At 47.0% G+C, this 27,403-nt stretch overlaps 1 protein-coding gene and 1 long non-coding RNA gene across 2 annotated transcripts in view; one reads left to right on the top strand and one right to left on the bottom strand.

Annotated features, from left to right (window-relative positions):
• Positions 1-25,533, bottom strand: LOC140388443 (uncharacterized). The gene is made up of 3 exons (XR_011934190.1): positions 25,487-25,533; positions 5,926-6,069; positions 1-107 (listed from the first exon to the last, which is right to left on the bottom strand). It is a non-coding gene; the product is annotated as an uncharacterized lncRNA (long non-coding RNA).
• The window catches only part of hrh1 (histamine receptor H1), a 68,879-nt gene continuing 66,547 nt past the window's right edge, over positions 25,072-27,403 (top strand). The window contains exon 1 of the mRNA XM_072472594.1: positions 25,072-25,194. The gene's annotated coding sequence lies outside the window, so the exon portion shown is untranslated. The remainder of the gene's footprint in view (positions 25,195-27,403) is intronic.

Raw genomic sequence — 27,403 nt, 5'->3', positions numbered from 1 at the left:
TCCCACTTTGATCCTAAGGGTTCCTTTTGCAGCTTTTTGACGTACACTTCTTCACCAGGCACCAGGTCGTGCCCACCTTCTGGAGGATCTCCCCACGCAGCTAACACCTGTTGAGAAGCAGAACTAACAGCATTTGTTAGATTTTGACTGTAAGACAGCAAAGCATCACTCATTAGATGACAGTCTGCTTTCCGCAAGTCAATAGTTCCTGGCAGAGACATTGATCTGCCTGAGATGATTTCAAAAGGACTCAGGCCTGTTGCTCTGTTTGGTGTAGCTCTAATACTGCATAACACTATTGGCAAAGCTTGGACCCAATTCATGCTTTCCTGGCTGTACTTAGACAATCTTTCTTTCAAAGTTCGATTCATACGTTCCACTTGTCCTGATGATTGTGGATGTAAGGACAGTGTAAATTCCAGTTAATGTTTAGTAGTTTACAGACTTCCTTACAAACAGCACCTTTAAAGTGTGATCCATTGTCGGAGTCAATGCTAGCTGGTACTCCCCATCTGGGGATAAACTCTTTGCATTTCACTTTGGCTGTATGGGCAGCTGTCCCTCTTCTAGCTGGAGCAGCCTCCACTAATCTGGAGAATGTATCCACTATTACAAGGACGTCATTGTATTGTTGACATTTAGGGAGACTGATGTAATCTACCTGTATATCCTGGAATGGACCTGCAGGAGCAGGAGCTCTTAATTGAGGCATTGATGTTATAGGACCCAAGTTATTCTTTTGACAGGTTACACAACAATTGTGCATGTTTTTTGAATCCTTTACCACACCAACTTCTATGGAATCGATCCATCATTTGTTGGGGTGATATGTGTCCCCATGAATGTATTTGTTGAGCTAAAAAGGGCATTAGTGATTGTGGTGCGACTGGTTTACAAGCTTGAACTTCTCTCCAAATTTCATCATCATACAGTTGAATACCTGATTCTAACCATGTCCATTTTTCTTCCTTTGTACAATCATTCTGCATTTCACGTAAATCATGTAATAAGGTGGTTGCTCCCAATTTGTAAATGTGACTGGATTCCTGATGCCACTGAGAGGCACAAAAGGAGGCAGCTTCCCTTGCTGCTTGGTCTGCAAGAGCATTTCCTCTTGCTTCCATAGTGTCCTCATGAGTATGGGCTTTACATTTTCGAACTGATACTTCTTTTGGCAAGGTCATAGCTTCTAGAAGGTCTCGTACTTCCTTTCCATTTTGGATAGTTGTACCTGCTGTTGTGAAAAATCCTCTTTTTCTCCACAGATGGCCAAAATCATGTGCTACTCCAAAACCATATCTGGAGTCAGTATAGATGTTAGCAGTTCTATCTCTTGCCATATATGCTTCTGTTAGTGCCTTTAATTCGGCCTGCTGAGCTGATATACCTGGGGGCAAACTTCCTTCAGCTAATACCTCGTATGGGCTTGTGACTGCCCACCCAGCTTTTCTGATACCCTTGTCAATAAAAGAGAAACCATCAGTGAATAAGATTAAATCGGGATTCTGTAGTGGCTCTTCTTCTACTAAGCGTACTTCTTCCATTTCCTCTATTATTTTCACACAGTCATGCTCTTCTCCTTCTCCTCATTTTTGCTCCTCGGGAAGCGGGAGCAAAGATGATGGGTTTACAGGACTGGCTTTGTGAAAATATAGGTTGAGAGCTTCCAAAACTGCTGTCCATCTAGCTGATGTAACTTGAGACACTCTGTTCATGGATAGTAGAGAATGGACTGAGTGTGGACATTTAATGGTTAACTTTTGGTCTAGAACAAGGCCTGATGTCGTCGTTACAGCTCGACATGGGGCTTCCATGGCTCGTAAACAACTGCCAAATGCTAGTGCCTCATTGTCAAGTTTAAGGGAATAGTACCCAACCGGTCTTAACCGATCACCATGTTCTTGGGCTAGTACTGCAGTCATGTAAACATCTCTTTCATGAACAAACATGGTAAAAGGTTTTCCGTTGTTTGGAATACCTAAGGCTGGTGCTGAACACAGGGCCTTTTTCAAATTCAGAAATGATTGTTTTTGTTCTGAATTGAGTTTAACTTGATCGCTTGATTTTCTGTTTCCTTTTAAAAGATCATTTAATGGCTGGGATAACTGAGTATAAGAATCAATCCAATTTCTGTTAAAATTACAGAGTCCCAAGAAAGATCTGACTTCCTGTACTGTTGAGGGTTCTTTAGCTGCTTTGATGGCAGCTGTTCTGTTCTGAGTAAGTTCCCTTTTGCCTTTGGAAATTTTCTGACCCAAGTAAACAACTTCTTCCTGGGCAATTTGTGCTTTGGCAAAGCTAGCTTTGTGACCATTAGTGCTGAGGTGGTTCAAGGCCACCCGTAAGTCTTTTTCATGATCATCTTTATTGATGGAGGCTATCAGAACATCATCTACATACTGGATAATGGTGGAAGGCAGATCAGGCAGTTTCCTGAGATGATTCTGCAGAGCCATGTGGTAAACAGTTAGGCTATTGTGAAAACCTTGCGGTAGTCTAGTCCATGTGTACTGTTGCTGATTAACTGTAAAAGCAAACCATGGTTGTACTTGTTTAGCTAGTGGTACTGACCAGAAGCCATTTGCCATATCAATGACTGAAAACCATTGAAGGTCAGGAGTTAAAGAGTTAAAGATTGTAGATGGATCTGCCACTAAAGGGACTTTTCTGACAATGAATTGATTTGCCTTTCTGTAGTCAATAGTGAGGCACCATGTGACATTAGCCTTTTTTGCAGGCCATACAGGGCTGTTTGATGAACTGTGAATGCGCACTAAAATACCCCTTTCTTCAGGTTGTTCTATTCTAGGTAGAATGCCTTGAATTGAAGTTTGATTAATAGGGTATTGTTTGGTACAAGGTGGAGCGGATCCCATAAAAGTGACTGGTTCCATTTTCAAAAGACCACAATCATTTTTGTCAAATGCCCAAATTGGATGATTTTGCATTTCACCTTTTTTGATGTGTCTAATGGACCGGGTGATTTTTTCATTATTGAAATTGAGTGAAGAATTTAGTTGAGATAAGATGTCCATACCTAGAAGTGCTTGTGTTACCGGACCTACCCATATTGATGCCATCAGTTGATGTGGTCCAAATTCTAAAAGCAGTGGTTTAGTCTTCCGAAGAGTGATAGAGTCTCCTCCTGCAGCAAAAGCTTTAATTTTTCCTGCAGTTAGGGGAAAGAAAGCAGCATTCTGTTCAGTAACACAGGTAAGTTCAGCTCCAGTGTCAAATAAGAAATCGATATGAATACCTCCCACTCTTAGTGAAATATATAGTCCATCATTTTTCTGTTCCAAAAGTGCATATAGAGAAAAATGGAGAGAATCATCAAGAGTGGGGTCTAGTAGTTTTTTGAATTATCATACAGAGAACGTCTTTGAGCTGGAGGACAGCTGATTAACATTTCATTCATAGCATTGTCGTCATCGTGTACGTCCCTACGTGGGTACGGTTCGTCCCTACGTGGAAACGGCTGGGAGGATCTAGAATCCCTGTACGCAAATCTGGGTGTGTCTTGTTGGAACGTAACCCTAGGTGCGTCTTGATTGTGCGCGTTACGTGATTGACCACGAGGTGGAAACGTATTGTAGTGAACATTGTCTACCTCATTATCATCTCTCGAATCCATCCGCTGTTTATGATAGCATGTTGCCATCCAGTGTCCTACTCGACCGCTGAAAAGACATTGTGGTATTTCCTTCCGTGATTTTAATGGAGCAAGGATACATGGTTGCCCTGACACTTGTGGTGAAATTGTAGTTACTGCTGATATTCCTGCAGGCGCTGCAACAGCCGCCACTGGAGCAGCGGGTAGAGCAGCACCTGCTGCTGGAGCAGCAGGTAACATAGGCTGAAATTGAGCAACGGGTAACATGGGCTAGATTTGAGCAATAGGCTGCATTTGAGCAGGTGCCATAGGCTGCATTTGAGCAGGTGCCATAGGCTGCATTTGAGCAGGTACCATAGGCTGCATTTGAGCAGGTACCATAGGCTGCATTTGAGCAGGTACCATAGGCTGCATTTGAGCAGGCGCCATAGGCTGCATTTGAGCAGGTACCATAGGCTGCATTTGAGCAGGTGCCATAGGCTGCATTTGAGCAGGTACCATAGGCTGCATTTGAGCAGGTGCCATAGGCTGCATTTGAGCAGGTACCATAGGCTGCATTTGAGCAGCTGCAGTGTTAAAGATTGCCTGGTTGTGCAAACCACGATCTATCTGAATGCATCGGTCAACTATGTCCCGATATGTGCCAGCTGTGGCACAAGCTGGTAAAAACAAATTCAAGGCAGCAGAAACTTCAGGTTTAACACCACCTTTAAAAGCCGTTTTTAATGGACTTAAAGTGCTTGCGTCCCACGTGCCAGTTTCCTGTTCGAGTGTCATTCCTGAATATTCCATCCAAGTATGTAAAAATCTTTCCTCAAAATCCTGAATATCTTCATTATATTTTTGAATGCAAGATGTGATCTTAGACCAATTGGTCCTCAGGGGGTGAAATTTTAATAGCCAATTCTTGACTGCTAGCCAACCAGCTTCTAAATTTTGCAAATCATTTCCAAGGGCAACTTCTACCTCTGTTCTAAGAGTTGAAATGACACGAGTGCCTAGCATGATAGTCGGAATTTGTACTCCATCAAATGGGTGCAGACTGTAAATGGATTGTAATCTGTGAATTCTATCCCATGTGGTCATGCCATCCCTTTTAGGGTGTGGAAGATTTTTGGACCATTCGTCAATTCTTTCAGGGTCTGCTGTTTCATGAATCCAATGATGACAAAAAATGGTTCTAGTGATAGTTTCACCTCCTTCTTCTATTTTTTTGCTTCCAACTCTAAGCAGTTTGTGTTTTAAAGGGGCTAGTCGAATTTAGTATTTTGCATTGTAGGAATATCTGTTGCATCACTATCTTCATCTGATTCAACTGGCAAATGAATTTTAGATTTTAATGTAGTACTGATACTTGATCCCACCTGTGCTATTGCCGATTGTGCCACTGGGACTTCTTGCTGAGTTTGAGCTATTTGTTCAGCTGCTGGTCAAATCTGAGCTGTGCTTTACTTTAAATTCTGAGCTGCAAGACTGTCTGCCAGGATTTTGCAGTGTCCTGTTAAATTGTTCATCTCTCCTTCTAAAACACATTTTTCTTCGATTAACTTGCAATTTTCAAGTTCAATTCGCAATTGGTTGGTATTGTTTGCAATTGGATTGCAATTGTTGGTATTTTGACTCCACTTCAAAAACTTGATGTTGCAATTCTGCTATTTGAAAAGACAGCTGCTGGACTTTAGAGGCTTCGTTTTCCAATCCTGTTCTAATTTCATCATAATTCTCAAGTTTGGATTTTGCATCTCGTAATTCCTCAACAACTGCAATTAGTTGATCTTTAGTGGACTTAAGCTCATGATCACTTTTATTTTTAATAGTTATTTCTTGCTGTCTGCGTATTTGTCCAATAATTGCCAGGGACCATTTTGCACGTTCTGCACTGGCAATCATGGGCATTTTCCCCATGCTCTCTTGATATTATCGAAGGACCACTGTCCTCTGGGGATATCATACTTTGATTCAATTTTTCTTGAGATTTCACAAAGATCGAATTGTCTACGAATGAAAGACCCCAAATCTCCCAACATATCTTCAATAGAGACCTACTGAATCGGGTCCCCCGCTACCCCCCTTGGACGTTGTGGGGAGTAATTTTCTGCCTGCTAAAGGCTCTGAATCTATCTTAGGATCTGGATCAGCCATAAATTCAACCTTTCATCTAACTTTTTCTTGGTCGCTGATTGTGTGTAGGCTGTGTCAGTCTCAACGACCAGCACCTGATTGATTTAACACAGTCTATAAAAATGTCCTTTCCAGGGGTCGAAGCACTGATTGATGCGGCTTTAAGAATGGGTGAAAAAGATATTCCTTACCCCAGTCTAACCGTCTTCTTCCTGGCTGGCTCCTCCGATTATTGCCGAAGATCTCGAACCTCTCCGATGTCGTCCAATCTCGTCTCAGAACTCCTCCCATCCTGCCGACTACGCCAAGTTGATAGATCTACCATCTGGATTCAGCTGCACGTTGCGAATCAAATAAATCTCAGTATAAATTTAGTTAAAACTTTTCGGATGCAAATAAGAATTGTTTTATTTATCTTCTATTGATTACAATTGAAAGTCATTTAAAAGGTAATTCATAGACAATTTAAACTTTCAAAGAATCACAGAAATTATTTACTTGCTTAGGCAAACAGCTCGCAATAACTTTCGAAGTCAAAATCTGAAAAATGAAATATGAAGACAGGGAGACAGCGAATAGTTCAAAGTATAGATTGATTCTGGAAAGAGAGAGAAATCCAGCTAAAAATGGTCAACCAAAACTTCACAGTTATACTTTATCATACCTGTCTTTAGCCATCTAATTACACCCCAATATAATCAGAATTGGTTTGGGTTAGATTCAAATACATTTGATTTGATGGTAAGCCGTCCATCTTTAATATGCAACATGAACCTGAAATGAATGAAATGAACTCCTGTATGAGTTATGGAATGCTGTTATCGCAAATGACCTGAACTGGTTTGTTACTGAATACCATAGCGCCTTTAGGTTCCCGTGGCGTTGCCATGGAGATTGCCCTGTCCTTGGTCACTTTATCTTGCAAATGTATTTGTTAGCTGAGTAGGAATTTCTGTTTGCTGCTCTGTTCTTGAAATGCTGAATGTGTGTTTTTAAATGACCTGAGGTCATGAGTGATTCAATAGACCAGGGCCTCAATACTAAATAGCTATCTTTCGAACTATCACTTTTACCGATTAGATGTATTAGGAAACAGCGGGCATCTACAGAATTCTCCCCTCTCCCTAGCCTCATTGTATGCCCTCAACAGCAACGGCCCCAGATCTCCCCCAAACTTTCAATAAAACTCCACCGGGTACCCATCCGCGCCTGGGGCCTTCCCTGCGTGCATTGCCCCCATACTCTCCATCACCTCCCTCAACCCAATACAGGCCCCCAGTCCCTGCACCAGCTCTTCGTCCACCCTGGGAAACTCCAAACCGTCCAGGTAACGCTGCATTCCACCCCCCCGCACCCCCCCCCCCCCGCCCCCCCCCCTGCCCAACTCGCATAATCTCCTATAAAAAGACTCAAACACCCCATTTGCCCCCACCGGGATGTGCAGCATTCTTCCTATCCCATCCTTCACTTTACCAATCTCCCTTGCTACCTCCTGCTTCCTCAGCTGGTAGGCAAACATCCTATGTGCCTTAGCCAGCAGAGGGCAGTAGAGCAGAGCTGCTGATTGGCCGTTGCAGAGGAAATTTGCATACGTCCGTGTGCTCACCCTAACTTGGAGGCGTACCTGAACAAGAGACCCTAGCTGTTCAAGTGAAGGCAAGCATCCAGCAGAGGGCAGTAGAGCGGAGCTGCTGATTGGCCGTTGCAGGGGAAATTTGCATACGTCACAGCCTGCAGGTAAGGGATTGGCTGGTGACTGGTAAATAGTTTTTATTTATTTTCCCACAGGTGTTATCGTGCGGGGCACAGAGGTTGCTGAGTGAGTGCTTGCTGAGAAGGGGAGTGAATAACAGGTAAGCTCTTTCTTTCTATTTTTATCTAGAGGGGATGACAAGGAAGGTAGTGCAATGTTCCTCCTGCAGAATGTTTGAGGTGAGGGACGCCGTCAGTGTCCCTGCTGATTTCATCTGTGGGAAGTGCACCCATCTCCAGCTCCTCAGAAACCGCGTTAGGGAACTGGAGCTGGAGTTGGATGAACTTCGGATCATTTGGGAGGCAGAGGTGGTCATAGATAGAAGCTTCAGGGATGTAGTGTCTCCGAAGAATAAAGATAGATGGGTGACGGTGAGAGGGGCTGGGAGGAAGCAGTCAGTACAGGGATCCCCTGTGGCCGTTCCCCATAGTAACAAGTATACCGCTTTGGATACTGTTGGGGGGGGGGGACTTACCAGGGTTAAGCCATGGGGTACAGGTCTCTGTCACAGAGCCTGTCCCTGTTGCTCAGAAGGGAAGGGGGGAGAGGAATAGAGCATTAGTCATTGGAGACTCCATAGTTAGGGGGATAGATAGGAGACTCTGTGGGAACGAGAGAGACTCACGATTGGTGTGTTGCCTCCCAGGTGCCAGGGTGCGTGATGTCTCGGATCGTGTTTTCGGGATCCTTAAGGGGGAGGGGGAGCAGCCCCAAGTCGTGGTCCACATAGGTACCAACGACATAGGTAGGAAAAGGGATGGGGATGTAAGGCAGGAATTCAGGGAACTAGGGTGGAAACTTAGATCTAGGACAAACAGAGTTATTATCTCTGGGTTGTTACCCGTGCCACGTGATAGCGAGACGAGGAATAGGGAGAGAGAGGAGTTGAACACGTGGCTACAGGGATGGTGCAGGAGGGAAGGTTTCAGATTTCTGGATAATTGGGGCTCATTCTGGGGTCGGTGGGACCTCTACAAACGGGATGGTCTGAATCTGGACCAGAGGGGTACCAATATTCTGGGGGGGAAATTTGCTAATGCTCTTCGGGAGGGTTTAAACTAGCTCAGCAGGGGCTTGGGAACCTGAATTGTAGCTCCAGTATACAGGAGGTTGAGAGTAGTGAGGTCATGAGTAGGGTTTCAAAGTTGCAGGAGTGTACCGGCAGGCAGGAAGGTGGTTTAAAGTGTGTCTTCTTCAATGCCAGGAGCATCCGGAATAAGGTGGGTGAACTTGTGGCATGGGTTGGTACCTGGGACTTCGATGTTGTGGCCATTTCGGAGACATGGATAGAGCAGGGACAGGAATGGTTGTTGCAGGTGCCGGGATTTAGATATTTCAGTAAGCTCAGGGAAGGTGGTAAAAGAGGGGGAGGGGTGGCATTATTAGTCAAGGGACAGTATTACGGTGGCAGAAAGGACGTTTGATGAGGACTCGTCTACTGAGGTAGTATGGGCTGAGGTTAGAAACAGGAAAGGAGAGGTCACCCTGTTAGGGGTTTTCTATAGGCCTCCGAAAAGTTCCAGAGATGTAGAGGAGAGGATTGCAAAGATGATTCTGGTTAGGAGCGAAAGCAACAGGGTAGTTGTTATGGGGGACTTTAACTTTCCAAATATTGACTGGAAACGCTATAGTTCGAGTACATTAGATGGGTCCGTGTTTGTCCAATGTGTGCAGGAGGGTTTCCTGACACAGTATGTAGATAGGCCAATGAGAGGCGAGGCCATATTGGATTTGGTACTGGGTAATGAATGGGACAGTGATAGTGACCACAATTCGATTATGTTTACTTTAGTGATGGAAAGGGATAGGTATATACCGCTAGGCAAGAGTTATATCTGGGGGAAAGGCAATTATGATGCGATGAGGCAAGACTTAGGATACATTGGATGGAGAAGAAAACTGCAGGGGATGGGCACAATGGAAATGTGGAGCTTGTTCAAGGAACAGCTACTGCGTGTCCTTGATAAGCATGTACCTGTCAGGCAGGGAGGAAGTGGTCGAGTGAGGGAACCGTGGTTTACTAAAGCAGTCGAAACACTTGTCAAGAGGAAGAAGGAGACTTATGTAAAGATGAGACATGAAGGTTCAGTTAGGGCGCTCGAGAGTTACAAGTTAGCTAGGAAGGACCTAAAGAGAGAGCTAAGAATATCCAGGAGGGGAAATGAGAAGTCTTTGGCAGGTAGGATCAAGGATAACCCTAAAGCTTTCTATAGATATGTCAGGAATAAAAGAATGACTAGGGTAAGAGTAAGGCCAGCCAAGGACAGTCGTGGGAAGTTGTGCTTGGAGTCCCAGGAGATAGGAGAGGTGCTAAATGAATATTTTTCGTCAGTATTCACACAGGAAAAAGACAATGTTGTCGAGGAGAATACTGAGATTCAGGCTACTAGACTAGAAGGGCTTGAGGTTCATAAGGAGGAGGTGTTAGCAATTCTGGAAAGTGTGAAAATAGATAAGTCACCTGGGCCGGATGGGATTTATCCTAGGATTCTCTGGGAAGCTAGGGAGGAGATTGCTGAGCCTTTGGCCTTGATCTTTAAGTCATCTTTGTCTACAGGAATAGTGCCAGAAGACTGGAGGATAGCAAATGTTGTCCCCTTGTTCAAGAAGGGGAGTAGAGATAACCCCGGTAACTATAGACCAGTGAGCCTTACTTCTGTTGTGGGAAAAATCTTGGAAAGGTTTATAAGAGATAGGATGTACAATCATCTGGAAAGGAATAATTTGATTAGAGATAGTCAACACGGTTTTGTGAAGGGTAGATCGTGCCTCACAAACCTTATAGAGTTCTTTGAGAAGGTGACCAAACAGGTGGATGAGGGTAAAGCAGTTGATGTGGTGTATATGGATTTCAGTAAAGCGTTTGATAAGGTTCCCCATGGTAGGCTACTGCAGAAAATACGGAGGCATGGGATTCAGGGTGATTTAGCAGTTGGATCAGAAATTGGCTAGCTGGATGAAGACAAAGGGTGGTTGATGGGAAATGTTCAGACTGGAATCCAGTTACTAGTGGTGTACCACAAGGATTTGTTTTGGGGCCACTGCTGTTTGTCATTTTTATAAATGACCTGGAGGAGGGCGTAGAAGGATGGGTGAGTAAATTTGCAGATGACACTAAAGTCGGTGGAGTTGTGGACAGTGCGAAAGGATGTTACAAGTTACAGAGGGACATAGATAAGCTGCAGCGCTGGGCTGAGAGGTGGCAAATGGAGTTTAATGCAGAAAAGTGTGAGGTGATTCATTTTGGAAGGAATAACAGGAAGACTGAGTACTGGGCTAATGGTAAGATTCTTGGCAGTGTGGATGAGCAGAGAGATCTCGGTGTCCATGTACATAGATCCCTGAAAGTTGCCACCCAGGTTGAGAGGGTTGTTAAGAAGGCGTACGGTGTGTTAGCTTTTATTGGTAGAGGGATTGAGTTTAGGAGCCATGAGGTCATGTTGCAGCTATACAACACTCTGGTGCGGTCGCATTTGGAGTATTGCGTGCAATTCTGGTCGCCGCATTATAGGAAGGATGTGGAAGCATTGGAAAGGGTGCAGAGGAGATTTACCAGAATGTTGCCTGGTATGGAGGGAAGATCTTATGAGGAAAGGCTGAGGGACTTGAGGCTGTTTTCGTTAGAGAGAAGAAGGTTAAGAGGTGACTTAATTGAGGCATACAAGATGATCAGAGGATTGGATAGGGTGGACAGTGAGAGCCTTTTTCCTCGGATGGTGATGTCTAACACGAGAGGACATACCTTTAAATTGAGGGGAGATAGATATAAGACAGATGTCAGAGGTAGGTTCTTTACTCAGAGAGTAGTAAGGGCGTGGAATGCCCTGCCTGCAACAGTAGTGGACTCGCTAACACTAAGGGCATTCAAATGGTCATTGGATAGACATATGGACAATAATGGAATAGTGTAAATGGGCTTTAGAGTGGTTTCGCAGGTCGGCGCAACATCGAGGGCCGAAGGGCCTGTACTGCGCTGTAATGTTCTATGTTCTATGTTCTCCCCATACTCATACATTGCACCCATGGCACTACATCGAATGCCACCCGCTTATTCACCAGCACCACTGCCCCCTTTGTCTTCATGTCCATGCCCTACCCATCCTTTCCTCAACCTTGTCTGCTCCCCTATCTTTAAGTGCGTCGCTTGTAAAAAGACCATGTTCACCTTCAGACTCCTCAGGTGCGCGAATACACATGACGGTTTGACCGGCCCGTTCAGCCCACTCATGTCGCACGTAACCAGCCTAGTTGGGGGGCTCCCCGCCTCCCTCCCCATCCGATCAACCATATCCCTTTTTGGGCCAGCCCCCAGCCTGTATCACGCCACCCTCCAGGCCTACCCTCAGATGCCCACCGTCATCACTCGTTTTCCAACTGCGGCACAACAACCACACCCTTGTCAGCGACCCTCCCTCTCCTCTCCCCCTTCCCAAACAAAACAACAACCCCACCCCCCTCCCCCACATCTACCTCCTGACCACCCCCACTGTGCTCCCATTAACTAGCCCGGCCAGCGAACATGGCCTCCCCTGCCCAAGGCCTCCAAACCTCCAACCCACCCCCCGATTCCCCTCCCCCATCTACACTCCCCCAAAAAACAACAAAAAAATAGAAAGGAGTGCACTCACCCCTGATGCTCCCCAAACCCCCTGCCTCCAAACCCAAAAGAACATTTCAAGGGGAAAAAAGTTTCCCAAGAACAAAGAACCCTCCTCACAACTCCTCCAAAGTTCAATGTCCTCCTTCTCCTGCCAATCCATTGTCCCTCAAAAACTCCATCGCCTCCTCTGGCGTACCTAAATAATAGGTATGATGGGTGACCCCATCAGTGCTGTACCAGAGGTGGGCTGGGTACAGCACTCCAAACTACACCCCTTTCTTGAAGAGGGCGACCTCGATCCACTTAAACCCGACCCTCCTCTTTGCCAGTTCTGCGCCCAGGTCTTCATACACCCGCAGCTCGATCCCCTCCCAGGTGCACTTCCTCGTCTGCCTCGCCCATCGAACAATCTTCTCTTTGTCCAAGAAGTGGTGCAACTGCACCACCACCATCCCCTTTGGCTGCTCGCCCGCCTGCGGCCTCCTCATCAGCACTCTTGTGCGCTCAGACGACCTCCAGGAGGCTGGTCAAAGGCCCCCTCTCCCATCAACTGCTCCAACATTTTAACCACATAAGTGCGGGCCTCCGCTCCTTCAATGCCTTTGGGCATCCCCACGATCCTCAAATTTTGCCTTCTGGAGCGGTTCTCCAGATCCTGCACCTTCTCCTTCAGCCTATTCTGGGTCTCCCTCATCACCCCCACCTTGGCCACCAAAGAGGCCAGCTGCTCCTCATGCTCCCTCACCGCCTCCTCCACTTTCTGGATCTCCCGGCCCTGGGAGTCCAGCCTCTGCTCCATTCTCTCAATACCTGCTTTGAGCGACTTCACCACCTTGGCCAGGTGCTCCAGGGACTCCCTCCTCCACTGACTGAATTTAGCATTTGAAAAATCCACAAGCTGCTCCGTTGATCACTGGGCCGGCAGAACAGGTCCTTTGCCGTCCGCCATCTTATCCTATGGCACACCACAAAGACTCTCCTGCTCCAACCGCTCCCTTCTTCTTGACCCACTCCTAGTTCATGGATCCATCTACCGAACACAACAGTTACACCTTCTTGTAGCACTCCTACAACTATTTCCATCCAAAAACCTCAGCCCCTCAAATGGGGAAAGACCGAAAAATACCACCTTGAGTGGAAGCTACCAAATGTGCGACCGCTCACTCCATGGCCACCATCGGAAATCCGGCCACTTGAAAAGTTGATATAATGAACATATTATTGCTTTAAAAATTTCAGAATTGCATTTTTTTCTATATGTTCACCGATAACCACCCTTGAAATCTTTATGGCGTGAGAAGCCATGCATGTGCTTCTCTGAATAATGACTATAAATAAACAGCTCAGTTTTCTATGATGAATCAACTCAGATAGCAGAAATGGATGCAACAGTTAACCAAAGCATTGAGAAGGATTTGCAACGGTAAAGAAAATATTGGAATGAATAGGTGATGGCCAAGGACGCAATGCCAGTATTCGCCAAAACATTAGTGAGAACTTGCATAATCACCAGCCACATTAAAAGAGGGAGAAGCAGAAGTAATAATTCAATGCACAATAGAGACATTTCAGACTTGAGAGTATTCGTATAATATTCCCCATCAACTCTTATTCATTGTGATTTCATCAGGGTAGAAAAGCACTGTTCTTCGATGTATTGTTAAAATCACCATAGTTACAGTATAAGATAATACTTCAACAAAGATGCAATGAATATTCAATTAGCCTAATCAAAAATAGATTCATTATGGCTTAATCCAACAACGATCTAGTTCAAATTACTTTTTGGAACATCAACGAGGAAGAATTCATGAAGAACAAATCAGACAATTGAAATCTTTCATAAAAACAATTGCAGGAGCCTTGATCAGTTTTATTTTAAACCAAATATTTCCCTCAGCATTGACAATACTGCTTGTACTTTGGCTGTGGAGGATCCTCAAAATTTGGATAAACAGTCATTGGACAATCAGAAAAGACTGGCTGCATTACGCGAGAGACCAAAAGGGACAGAAATGCAGAAGAAATTCATTCAGGAGATCCTCTCCAATTTGGACAGTCAGGAACCTGACAAAGGGAAGCAGATTGTCTTTGATTTTGAGGAAGAGAGTGGAAACGAGGCATGGTTTGAAGATATTAGAGGGAGTTATAAAACAAAAGATGCAAACCTATCAATAGAAGAACAGAGCGAAGATATAATATAGATAGATGGAGTTGTAGGGAAACACCAGGGGGCACTCTGTTAACCAATCATGATGTAAACATAAAGAATTCTGAACCAATCAAGGCACATCCGTCTCGACTAAAACCACAGAGACTGGCTCAGTTAGAGACTGAAATACAGTGCATGGTGGACTTGTTGTGGAAACAAGCGGAAATGCTGTGGTCCACAGAACGCCAGATAGAGTTTGAGAGATTGAAGGCCATGTTAGTGGGTGAACCGGTGCTGGCAACCCGAGAATTTTCAGACCATTTAAAGTGGCCACAGATCCCAATGACCTGGGGTAGGGGTAGTGCTACTAGTCCTTCAGCACTTTGATGAATATGTCCGACAAGACAGTAAACAAAGCTTACTTTTTATAGACCATAATCCGTTTGTAGAGACGTTTAAAACCTGGAATGCAAGATTATTCCATGGGAGTTTATTATTACAACAGTTCAATGTCAGAATTGTACGTATTTCCAGAAAGGATAATGGGATTGCGGATGTTTTGTCACAGATTTAAGGGCTGACTAGTTACCAATGTAGAGACTGGGAAGGGAACATACATAATGGGGATAGATTTGATGGATATGTATTTGTGATTTATATCTTGTTTACCTCATAATGAAACATCCGAGCCCTGATATTTCATTCTTTCAGGGAGGGAGGTATGCAAAGGTCCTTCATGTTTATTTCTTTATTTCCTTTTTTTTCTATTTTGTCGTTATAATTTTTGACCTATGGCATGTATCTTTAAGTCAAGTAGCACAGAGGAGTTACAGGAGAGAATACTCTGCTAGTTTGAACAGGAGACCTCAGACTTTTCGGCACCAGAGAGATGAGGGGGGACTCAGTTGAATTGATTGGCTGGTGGCCAATTAATAGTAACAGGTGGTGATTGGATCCTACCACAGTAGGATGGTTCTCAGAGACATCATGGAGCAGTTGAGGCCTAGACACACAAAGTCGATGGACTCTCCCTCTCTGAGTGAGTGCTGCATTTCTGAAGCTGCAGAATCATAGAATCATAGAATTTACAGTGCAGAAGGAGGCCATTCGGCCCATCGAGTCTGCACCGACCCTTACAAAGAGCACCCTACTCAAGCCCACGTCTATACCATATCCCCGTAACCTAGTAACGCCCACTTAATCTTTTTGGACACTAAGGGCAATTTAGCATGGCCAATCCACCTAACCCGCACATCTTTGTACTGTGGGAGGAAATCGGATAACCCGGAGGAAACCCATGCAGACACGGGGAGAACGTGCAGACGCCGGACAGACAGTGACCCAAGCTGGGATTTGAATCTAGGAACCTAGAGCTGTGAAGCAATTGTGCTAACCACTGTGCTGCCATGCTGCCCATGAGAACCTGAATGAATGAATCTTCAGGGAAACCATTACAGGCTGTAAACAAAGACAATGACCTGCTCCCTCTTTTTATCAGTAAGGCTGTGAGTGCTGTATTTCTGAATTAGTCTATAGTGAAGACCTCAAACTGAAAGCAAAGTGTGAAGAGGAGAAATGTACTAAAAACCGCCATGTGGAACAAAGACCCTTTTTTCCTTTTACTTCTATTTTCACCCCTCTCCCCACCTCTGTGTTTGTCTGTCTTGTGTGTGTGAGTAGAAGGTAGGGGGGGTGGCAGGTTAGAGTTGGGAATTAGGAATTAGATAATAGTTAATGCCAGGAGAACCAGGGAGGCCCTCAAAACCTCCAGATTCGTATGACAGGAGGCTCTGTGTCCATAGGCTAAATACCTCCCCACATCGCACAGCCCCTTCCCCGAACCCAGATCCCCCTTCACCGAAACCAGTTCCCCCTTTCCTGATCGTCCTTCAGATGCACCAGTGTCAGGAGGGGGGACATCAGGACTGGTGACTCCCTGGGTCTCTTTGGTGGAAGCTCTCCGGTTGGCTCCACTGCTTCCTCCTCCCTTGGGGTGCTCGTGGGCCCTGGGTGACTCCATGGTTGGAGGGGTAGCTTGAGTGAGCTCCAAAGCCCGCTGAGTCATCTGGCGCTCCCAGTCCTCGAGGCTCCCCATTGTCTGCACCATGGTGTCGCCGCCCTCACTGATAGCCCTCAGTGGCTGGGCAAAGCTCTGGAGTACCTCATCAATGACCATCTGTGCCTGGGACATGCCCTCATTGAATGTGACATGATGTCGAGGCCCTCAGTGATAGCCGCCAAAGAGACTGAACCATTCCTTGGAGTCTACCACTCATGGCTCGGATGTCGTTCCCCAGGCTTTCCACTGAGGATGGACATATTTCAAGGGGATTTGGAGCCTGGAGTTTAGTCCTGTAAAACCTGCCCATCTTCACCCGAATTCCAGCAGGAAATGGGTGGAACAGCATCTGACTTTTGCCCTGAAACTTTCTGAGATTTTCAATGGCTCAGTGACTGAAAACATTTATAAAAGGAAAAGGTTGTTCCCCTCCGATAAACTGAAATAGTTCCGCCTCTTTGGCACTCTCCTGCTGATGTGCCTTTATTTCCCTTTCTCTCTCATATTTGGATTTGTAAATTTGATCTATATCAACTCAGTAAGAGTTCTGCCATCTAACACTAAGCTACAACTTCATCATTCCCGTTTTCTTTTATTCATTCATGGGATGTGGACATCGCTGACTGGGCCCATCCCGAAGGACTGGAGTCACTTGTAGGCCAGACCAGGTAAGGGTGACAGATTTAATTTCTTATTGGACATTAGTGAACCAGATGGGTTTTTATGACAATCGACAATGGCTTCATGTCCATCGTTTGACTCTTAATTCAATTTTTTTATAATTGTATTCAAATTTCACCATCTGCCCTGGCGGGATTCAAACCTGGGTCCCCAGAGCATGACTCTGGGTCTCTGGATTACTAGTCCAGCGACAATACCACTCTGCAACTGCCTCTCCTAATCAGTCCAACATTGTAAAACAATGCAAGTAAGTTTAAATGCTTTAGTTCAATTGTTGTTTGTAAATGTATTAACATATATTCAGATATCTATCGAACGTCATTGAAAGTTCATTTGAAATCATATATATTATCACAAACTGCAACACCAAAATTGACCCTTTGGCCCAACCAGTCTATGCCAGAGTTTACGTTCTGCTGTTGCCCCAAACCTCTCGATTCTCTTTGTTGTTACATATGAATAAAACCTCAACCACAACAACAACCTGAATTTGAATGACAATTGAAATATTCCTGTATTTTGGTGCAGTTCTGCACATTTGTGAGCTATACCCCTCAATTTGATATCTGCAAATTCCAACAGAGAATTTCCAATTTCTTAGTCCATATCACTCATGTACATAGTGAATGACAGTGGAGGGGTTTTCATTCATGCGATGTAGGCCATCTCCAAATGCTCATTGGCCTTGTCTCGCTTTTCTGGTATTTCTTTGGATAATTCAATGAGGTTGGCCAAACATGATTTCATTTTAAAAATCCACACTGACTATTTTTATGATATTCTCCATCTCTAGATGTTATGTTAGATCACTTTTTAGTATGTTTCTCGAATCCTTCCTACCATTGTCAGTAAGATAACTGGTATGTATTTCCTTACATTCATTTAATTTCCTTTTGTGAAAAAGGGAAACGTACATAGATTTCACGAGTCTTATGACACTTGGCTCCTAACTTTCAAGTTCCAAAAATATATTGGGACTTCCAACTTCCCCAGATAAGGATTTCCCAGCAATAGCCCAAGAAGTTCAGACTTTTGTTGGGCAATTGATCATCCGAAAGTATGATATAAATCACAAACCTTGCATGGTTCCAACTGTCTTACGGTGATTGTTACCTAGAAAAATATAGAAGAATTGAAATCGCTTTTAACTTCTGGCTAACTATAGTACTTGTAGCGCACAAAGACTCTGTGAGACGAATAGAGTGAAGTCGATGAGGCTTTATTAAGCGTGTCTGTTCCCCCGCAGCTCGATAGTAGAATGGCCAGAAGGGGGGGGACTCCGGCTTCTTATACTCCGCCTTCAGGGCGGAGCTAGAGGTCAACGGCCAACCAGGACCCGGGATCTGTCAGCCAATGACATTAGGGCTTCCAGTCCCACATGACCCCCAATACATACTACCACATTCACCCCTTGTCAAAAATGAACCCGGCAGGGTGATGCTTCGTATGGTGGTAAGGGTTTACAGGGCTGGTCCTGGGAGGAAAAACATTCACATGGCAATACAGCATTGTACAATTTTGTCCTGTTTCAACTATTTACAGAGGGAATAGGGAGAAAAGCAAAAATGTTCTTGTGAAAAGTCCATATTTTGGTTTAGATCGATGCCACGAGTCGGTCGGGCGGTCTGGTCGTCCGTGTCGATCGCCTCGGCCCCAGTGGTGGTGGTGGTGCTTGTACCGGTGTTGTCGTCTCCGGGAGCCTTACGGTTTCAGCTTGGGCTTTATCCTTGGTCGGGCCTGAGGGAAGGGAAACCGAGCCTCCTGGGAAGGGGGCAGTCGCGGGGTGCGGCGGTGGCAGGAAGGGGGGGGGGTTGGGTGAATGGTGTCGGGGGGGGGTGTGTGTTGCCGGCGGGTGCCAGGTCCCGCAGGGAGACCGTGTCCTGTCGGCCGTCGGGGTACTCCACATAAGCGTACTGCGGGTTCGCGTGGAGAAGGTGAACCCTTTCGACCAACGGGTCCGCCTTATGTGCCCGCACATGCTTTCGGAGCAAGATGGGTCCTGGGGTCGCCAGCCAGGTCAGCAGCGACGTTCCAGAGGAGGACCTCCTAGGGAAGACAAGGAGACGCTCATGAGGCGTTTGATTAGTGCTCGTACATAATAACGACCGGATGGAGTGGAGAGCGTCCGGGAGGACCTCCTGCCACCGTGAAACTGGGAGGTCCCTGGACCGTAGGGCCAGTAGGACGGCCTTCCAGACTGTGCCGTTCTCCCTCTCTACTTGCCCGTTCCCCCGGGGGTTGTAGCTGGTCGTCCTGCTTGAGGCTATGCCCTTACTGAGCAGGAACTGGCGCAGCTCGTCACTCATGAAAGAGGACCCCCTGTCGCTGTGGACGTATGCGGGGTAACCGAACAGTGTGAAGATGCTGTTCAGGGCTTTAATAACTGTGGCCGCGGTCATGTCAGAGCAGGGCATCGCAAAAGGGAAGCGGGAGTATTCGTCCACCACATTAAGAAAATATGCGTTGCGGTCGGTGGAGGGGAGGGGCCCTTTGAAATCGAGACTGAGGCGTTCAAAGGGGCGGGAAGCCTTAATCAGGTGCGCTCCATCCGGCCTGAAAAAATGCGGTTTGCATTCCGCACAGATGTGGCAGTCCGTTGTGACTGTACGGACCTCCTCTAAAGAGTATGGGAGATTGCGGGACTTGATGAAGTGGAAAAACCGAGTGACCCCCGGGTGGCAGAGGTCCTCGTGGAGGGTTTGGAGGCGGTTAATTTGTGCGTTGGCACATGTGCCGCGGGATAGGGCATCGGACGGCTCGTTCAGCTTTCCGGGACGATACAAAATCTCGTAGTTGAAGGCGGAGAGCTCGATCCTCCACCTTAAGATCTTGTCGTTTTTGATTTTGCCCCGCAGTGCATTATCGAACATGAAGGCTACCGACCGTTGGTCCGTGAGGAGAGTGAATCTCCTGCCGGCCAGGTAATGCCTCCAATGTCGCACAGCTTCCACTATGGCTTGGGCTTCCTTTTCCACTGAGGAGTGGCGGATTTCTGAGGCGTGGAGGGTCCGGGAGAAAAAGGCCACGGGTCTGCCCGCTTGGTTAAGGGTGGCCGCTAGAGCTACGTCGGAGGCGTCGCTCTCGACCTGGAAGGGGAGGGACTCGTCGATGGCGCGCATCGTGGCCTTTGCGATATCCGCTTTGATGCGGCTGAAGGCCTGGCAAGCCTCTGTCGACAGAGGGAAGGTCGTGGTCTGTATTAGGGGGCGGGCCTTGTCTGCGTACTGGGGGACCCACTGGGCGTAATATGAAAAGAACCCCAGGCAGCGTTTCAGGGCTTTTGGGCAGTGCGGGAGGGGGAATTCCATGAGAGCGCGCATACGTTCGGGGTCGGGGCCTATTATCCCATTGCGCACTACGTAGCCCAGAATGGCTAGCCGATTGGTGCTAAAAACGCACTTGTCCTCGTTGTACGTGAGGTTCAAGGCTTTGGCGGTCTGGAGGAATTTTTGGAGGTTGGCGTCGTGGTCCTGCTGGTCGTGGCCGCAGATGGTTACATTGTCGAGATACGGGAACGTGGCCCGTAACCCATGTTGATCAACCATTCGGTCCATCTCCCGTTGGAAGACCGAGACCCCGTTTGTGACGCCAAATGGGACCCTTAGAAAATGGTATAATCGCCCGTCTGCCTCGAAGGCTGTGTACTTGCGGTCACTTGGGCGGATGGGGAGCTGATGGTAGGCGGACTTGAGGTCCACGGTGGAGAAGACTTTATATTGGGCAATCCGATTGACCATGTCGGATATGCGGGGGAGAGGGTACGCGTCTAGTTGTGTGTACCTGTTGATGGTCTGGCTATAGTCTATGACCATCCTTTGTTTCTCCCCTGTCTTCACTACTACCACCTGCGCTCTCCAGGGACTATTGCTGGCCTGGATTATGCCCTCCTTTAGTAGCCGCTGGACTTCGGACCGAATGAAGGTCCGGTCCTGGGCGCTGTACCGTCTGCTCCTCGTGGCGACGGGTTTGCAATCCGGGGTGAGGTTCGCAAACAAGGACGGGGGTTGCACCTTGAGGGTTGCGAGGCCACAGATAGTGAGTGGGGGGATTGGGCCGCCGAATTTGAACGTAAGGCTCTGTAGATTGCATTGGAAATCTAATCCCAGCAAGGTGGGGGCACAGAGTTGGGGAAGGACGTGTAGTTTGAACTCCCTCCCCCGCACCGTTAGGGTGACTATGCAGAATCCTTGGATCTATACGGAGTGGGATCCTGCAGCTATGGAAATCTTTTGTGCTCAGGGATAGGTGGTCAATGAACAGCGTCTTACCGTGTCGGGGTGGATAAAGCTCTCCGTGCTCCCGGAGTCGACTAGGCATGGTGTCTCGTGGCCGTTTATTAGCACCGTTGTCGTCATCGTCTGGAGTGTCCGGGGCCGAGCTTGATCGAGCATAATTGAAGCGAGACGTGGTTGTAGTAGTGGAGTGGGGTCCGTTGTGTCCGTCCAAGATGGTGTCGGGGATGAACAAAATGGCCGCCCCCATACATCGCACGTGGCTGGGGTCACAAGATGGCGGCGCGGGTGGACAAAATGGCCACCCCCACGTGTCGTACAGGTCTGGGGTGGTCCAAGATGGCAGCGCCCTTCCTCCCCTCGTGGTGGCCGGGACCCAAAATGGCGCCGTCTGCGGGTCGCACATGGGGCGCTGGGGAGCGCTAGGACCGCGCGGAGCCGTCTGCGGGTCGCACGTGGGGCGCTGGGGAGCGCTAGGACCGCGCGGAGCTCCCTCACCGGGGACAGCGGTGGTCGGGACCCAAGTTGGTAGCGCCGGCGGGTCAGACGTGGGGTGCGGGGGGGGGGTTAGGGGGGCGTTAGGGACGCGCAAAACTCACTCTTCTCCGTGGAGAGTGGTGGTCGGGACCCAAAGCGGTAGCGCCGTCGGGTCATATATGGGCTGCGGTGGGGGGGGGGTTGGGGAGCGTAAGCGGCGTGCAGAGCTCCCAGTTCTCCCAGGACCGCGGTGGTCGGGACCCAGAGCGGCTGCGCCTGCGGGTTGTACATGGCGTGCTGCGGGGTTGGGGAGCGTAAACCGCTTGCAGGGCTCCCTGTTCTTCCGGAACGGCGGCGACCTCGCGGGACCGGCACACAACCGCGTAATGGCCCTTTTTCTTGCAGATAGCTGCGCGGGCCGGGCAGCGCTGTCGGGGGTGTTTCGCCTGGCCGCAGAAATAGCAGCGGGCGCCTCCGGTGCGACTTAGCGTTTGGACCGCGCAAGCCTGAGGGGTGTGCGGGGGGGGGGTTTGTCGCGACGGGTACGTATGGGGCCCAATGGGCTGCCGCGCGGTCGGGGCCGTAGGCGCGGGTATTACACGCGGCCACGTCTAGGGAGGCTTCTAGGGCCCGGGCCTCTGAGAGTCCTAGCGACTCTCTTTCTAGAAGTCTTTGGCGGATTTGGGAGGAATTCATACCTGCCACAAAAGCATCGCGCATTAACATGTCCGTGTGTTCATTTGCGTTCACCGAAGGGCAGCTGCAGGCTCGTCCCAAAATCAGCAGCGCGGCGTAGAATTCGTCCATCGATTCTCCGGGACCTTGCCGTCTCGTCGCGAGCTGGTAGCGAGCGTAGATTTGGTTAACTGGGCGGACATAGAGACTTTTCAGTGCTGCGAACGCCGTCTGGAAATCCTCCGAGTCATCGATGAGGGAGAAGATCTCCGTGCTCACCCTCGAGTGCAGGACTTGTAGTTTTTGGTCTTCTGTGACCCGGCCGGTGGCCGTTCTGAGGTAGGCCTCGAAGCAAGTCTGCCAGTGCTTGAAGGCTGCTGCCGCGTTCACTGCGTGGGGGCTGATCCTCAGGCATTCCGGAATGATCCTGAGCTCCATAGTCCTTTTTAGGCACGCTTAATAAATTGTAGCGCACAAAGACTCCGTGAGACGAATAGAGTGAAGTCGATGAGGCTTTATTAAGCATGTCTGTTCCCCCGCAGCTCGATAGTAGAATGGCCAGCGGGGGAGGACTCCGGCTTCTTATACTCCGCCTTCAGGGCGGAGCTAGAGGTCAACGGCCAACCAGGACCCGGGATCTGTCAGCCAATGACATTAGGGCTTCCAGTCCCACATGACCCCCAATACATACTACCACAGTACTGTTCCCCCCGTCCCACCTGACCCTCCCCATCGGGACTCCCATCACCCCTCCAAACTACCCCACAGGACAATCCAACTCTTATTGCCATTCCATGGAGGTTATGAGTCTATATTTTCCTCTACTAACTTTTTTTTGGTACAGGTGCCTCTCACCGGTCGCAGGTTGGGTGAGGATTCGGCGCCGTTTTTTGCATCGTAAAACGCCGCAGTTCTCACACCACCGTCAGTACTTAACCTCTGAATCGGTGAATCCAGCCGATGGAGTATAACGTCGTTCTCTGGATTACAGGAACTGCTGGTTTACTTGTAGCATTGCCCATTGTTTCTGGGAGCAAATAAAATGAGTGAAGCCTAAAATTGTAACAATTGAGTGAAGGTGAGAACTTTCAAACAAAACCAAAGCAATTAAAATCAGATCATGCGATTCTGACTGTTTTCTACCAAATTAATCCTCCTCCTACAGGGGCCAAGCCCGATGAGGGCATTGGCAACCATGGCCTTCCATTGGATTGGTCCATGATCATGCTTGGCAAAGTATGGCAGTGGTTTGTCGTTACCTTCTGCGTAATGACTAACCAGGAAACTCTCCCCATCCTACCACCTGCCATTAAGTGTATTGGAAGGAGTTACAGTTGGATAATCAACACCTTTGTCCACATTATGAGTGCCCCGATCTTTGCCATCAAGTCCTGAACTGACCTTCGAACCTGGAGCTTCTGGCCCAGAAGGGTCGCTATCCACTGAACCACAAGACCTTCACACCACGTTAATCCAATTCAAATTTAATGTGCCTTATGTATCATCACACAAATAAGGCATTCGACCCAGCCAGTCCATTGTCATTTGTGTTTGGCATGTTAATGGTCATGAGTTCTGTATTTCAAAGTTAAAAAAAAAAATTTAGAGTACCCAATTATTTATATATTTTTTTCCAAATAAGGGGCATTTTAGCGTGGCCAATCCATCTAGCCTGCACATCTTTGGGTTGTGGGGCTGAAGCCATGGGAAGAATGTGCAAACTCCACACGGATAGTGACCCGGGGTCAGGATCGAACCTGGGTCCTCAGCGCCATAGGCAGCAGTGCTAACCACTGCGCCGCCCCTGTATTTTGAAGTTAAACAAATTATATCTAACTGAAAGATTACAGGGCAGCATGTTGCGCAGTGGATAGCACTGGGACTGCGGCGCTGAGGACCCGGGTTTGAATCCCGGCCCTGGGTCACTGTCCGTGTGGAGTTTGCACATTCTCCCCATGTCTGCGTGGGTTTCACCCCCACAACCAAAAGATGTGCAGGTTAGGTGGATTGGCCACGCTAAATTGCCCCTTAATTGGAAAAAAAATAATTGGGTACTCTAAATTTTAAAAAAAATAACTGAAAGATTATTTGCTGCTACATGTGATATGCCTCGTGGAAAGTCCAATGTCTAAATTTCTTAACTCTTCAGTTAATACTCTGATTTTCCAACTCTGATACCCTCATCCCTGTGTATTTTCTTTCATAACGTCATCATTCTGCAGCTCTCAAGCTATCTGAAGAATTTCAAGATTTGACATGACCGCACGGAGGCAGCTGGGAATGATCACAGTTCATTAACACAATGACGGGATGGATTGAATCCCCGTTAACCCCAAAGATTTTGTTATTGCATGAAAGTAAACAGTGTATTTGCTTAAATTAATCAAATGTACACATTTCCATTGTGGCGCTTTCTAAATAGCCACGGGTCACTCTGAAGAGTGCCTGGGGTTGTAAAATTGGCTTTAATGTCCCACCGCCCCATTGACCACCCCCATTTTTGGTATCCGATCCAAAACAAAATTTAGTAACCCGGTGAAATATTAAAATCCATGCATTGCCAAGGAAATGTAAGATTCATGTTATCTTCTGTGCGCATTGAATTAGTTAAAATAGGGCGCAGGACAGGCGTTACATTGTTTTTCGAGGACGTACGACAACGGGAAATACGGTAAAGGCTGTTCTGCGCCTCCCCTGGGCAGAAATGACTTGCTTTGAATAGATGGAAGTGATTTCTGAGGGGAAATCTTACCAAAAGTGATTAGAAATTCGTGCACCTTCAGTATAATCCGTAGACATCTCGGAGGGACACATGAGTCGATTGTTCAAAGGTATGTAATTTACAATATTTGTATGTATTAACTGTAAAACAAACGTGCAGCAAAAGAAAGCAAGAGGCAGAATTACAATGAACATTGAACATCATTGCATGCAATGGACACAATGATCATTTACGAATCTGGTGTATAGTTTTAAAACATTCGTTGTGCGAAGTACCGAATAACAAGAGCAATGATTTTTATTTTAAAACTTGCTTTGCAATTCAGTCAAAACAAGTTTTCGCAGACTGAAAAAGATGGAAATTATTTGCAGTGCATTGGTTGTATGAGCTTGCACACTTACTTGAAATGATGGACTGTTGAAAACAGGTTTGGATGAAGAAAAACAAACTTGCCTCTTTCGAATATACCGGATTGTGCTGTGGAAAGCGCATTATCTGAATATGATTAAGAAGGCAATTGGCGTTATGGGGGGGGGGGGGGGGGCAGATATGAATGACTAATGACGAAGTTAGGTAATTACGACGAATGCGAGCCTTGAAGATAAAATGCTGCCGGATAACATTCAGACAAGGAACAGCAGCCAAATAAATAAAGTAATGGATGAAGTTTTTTTTGTGGGGGGAGATGTGTCAGAAGCAGTGTTGGCTGAGGTTCCAGATTCTCAATGCGTCCAAAAGCGACCTATTTCTGCAGACGACTTGATTATTTCACATTTGTTCGAATTTTAATCCTCACTCACGTAGTTCCCTGAAACACATCAAATGCCAACTCTCCAGTGGCCAAGGCAGTGGACGCCGTCTTGTGTTGTTTTAGTAATAAGGCAGTCTGTTTGTTATTACTTAAAGGCTCGTTAAAATGGACTTTCTTCTATTTTTGGTCATTTTTTACACTTGAGAATCCTTTGGTCAATTCTGTTTTTCGCGCCCACCCACACAAGACTAGAAGTTCCTCTGGGGGCGCATGATGCTGAGTTGGCCCAATCTACGTCAATTCCCACTGATGGTTTACATAACATTTCCTGGAAATCTCATTAGAATGCAGGAAAGTGTGAAACCAGTGCAAAGTCCAAGGAAAACGCCACACTCACACGCAGATAAAGTCCCAATGAGCTTAAGGACCAGTTGTGCAGATCAGGAATTTAGGGAACCTTCATGAGATTTGTGCATTCCACAATAACAAAGCCGAAGGAATAGAAAATATGGAGCAGATCTTCACAGAATCACAACAGTGCAGAAGGAGGCCATTTGGCCCATCAAGTCTGCACCGAATCTATGAAAGAGCCCTCCTATCCGCTTAACCCCACATAACCTTTGGACACTAAGGGCAATTTAGCATGGCCAATCCACCTAACCTGCACATCTTTGGACTGTGGGATGAAACCGGAGCACCTGGAAGAAACTCATGCAGAAAAACAAAAGACAAGAGTGGGAATGGTAGTGGTAAAGGAACAAAGCACTGGCCCAGAGTAGATTTTAAAGGCAGGAAAAGGGTCAACGCTACCTGAAAGCAAAACAGGAGAAGAAGGTACAGACGGGCACTTGGGAAAAGTACAAAATGGAGGACCGAGTTTGTGGTCTGAAGTTATTGAAATCAATGCTGAGTCCAGAAGCTGTAAAGTGCCTACTAGAAAATGTGGTTCAGTTCCTTAAGTTCGCACTGGGAGTCCTTTGAACATTGTAGCCAGCCAAGGACAGAAATGTGAGTGAGAGAGCAAGATGGTGAACTGAAATAACAAGTCACAGGAAGGTGGGAGAGTAATGCTTACAGGCTGAATGGAGGTGTCCTGCAGGCGGTCACCCAGTCTGCGTTTCATCTCCCTAATGCCGAGGAGGCCACATTGTGAGAAGTGAATACCTGGAAGGAATGAGTTTGTTTCCTGCTGCACCTGAAAATCTGGACATAATTTGAAGGTAAACTTTGTGTAGGTGAACTTCCGGACACATTACACACATGGCTCGATAGCTCGCAGCAGGTTTTTATTGTGGGGGAGATGCGTTCAGGTGGTTAAGATGTTTGCGGACTGGAGAAATGTATATGGTGGAGTTCCCCAGGGGCCAGTGTTGGAACCTCCTGCCCTTCCTGATATATATCTTAATGACCTAAACCTTGGCGTTCGGGATACAATTTACAAAATTTGCTGATGATACAAAACTTGGAAATATTATGAACTGTGAGAAGGATGGTGTAAAACTTCAAAAGGAAGTTCTTCAACAGGTTGGTGGAATGGGTGGCAGATTAAATTTATGCAGAAAATTGT

The sequence above is a fragment of the Scyliorhinus torazame genome, chromosome 13, assembly GCF_047496885.1.
Source record: "Scyliorhinus torazame isolate Kashiwa2021f chromosome 13, sScyTor2.1, whole genome shotgun sequence".
NCBI lineage: Eukaryota > Metazoa > Chordata > Chondrichthyes > Carcharhiniformes > Scyliorhinidae > Scyliorhinus > Scyliorhinus torazame.
This window is presented reverse-complemented; position numbering and strand designations above follow the sequence as displayed.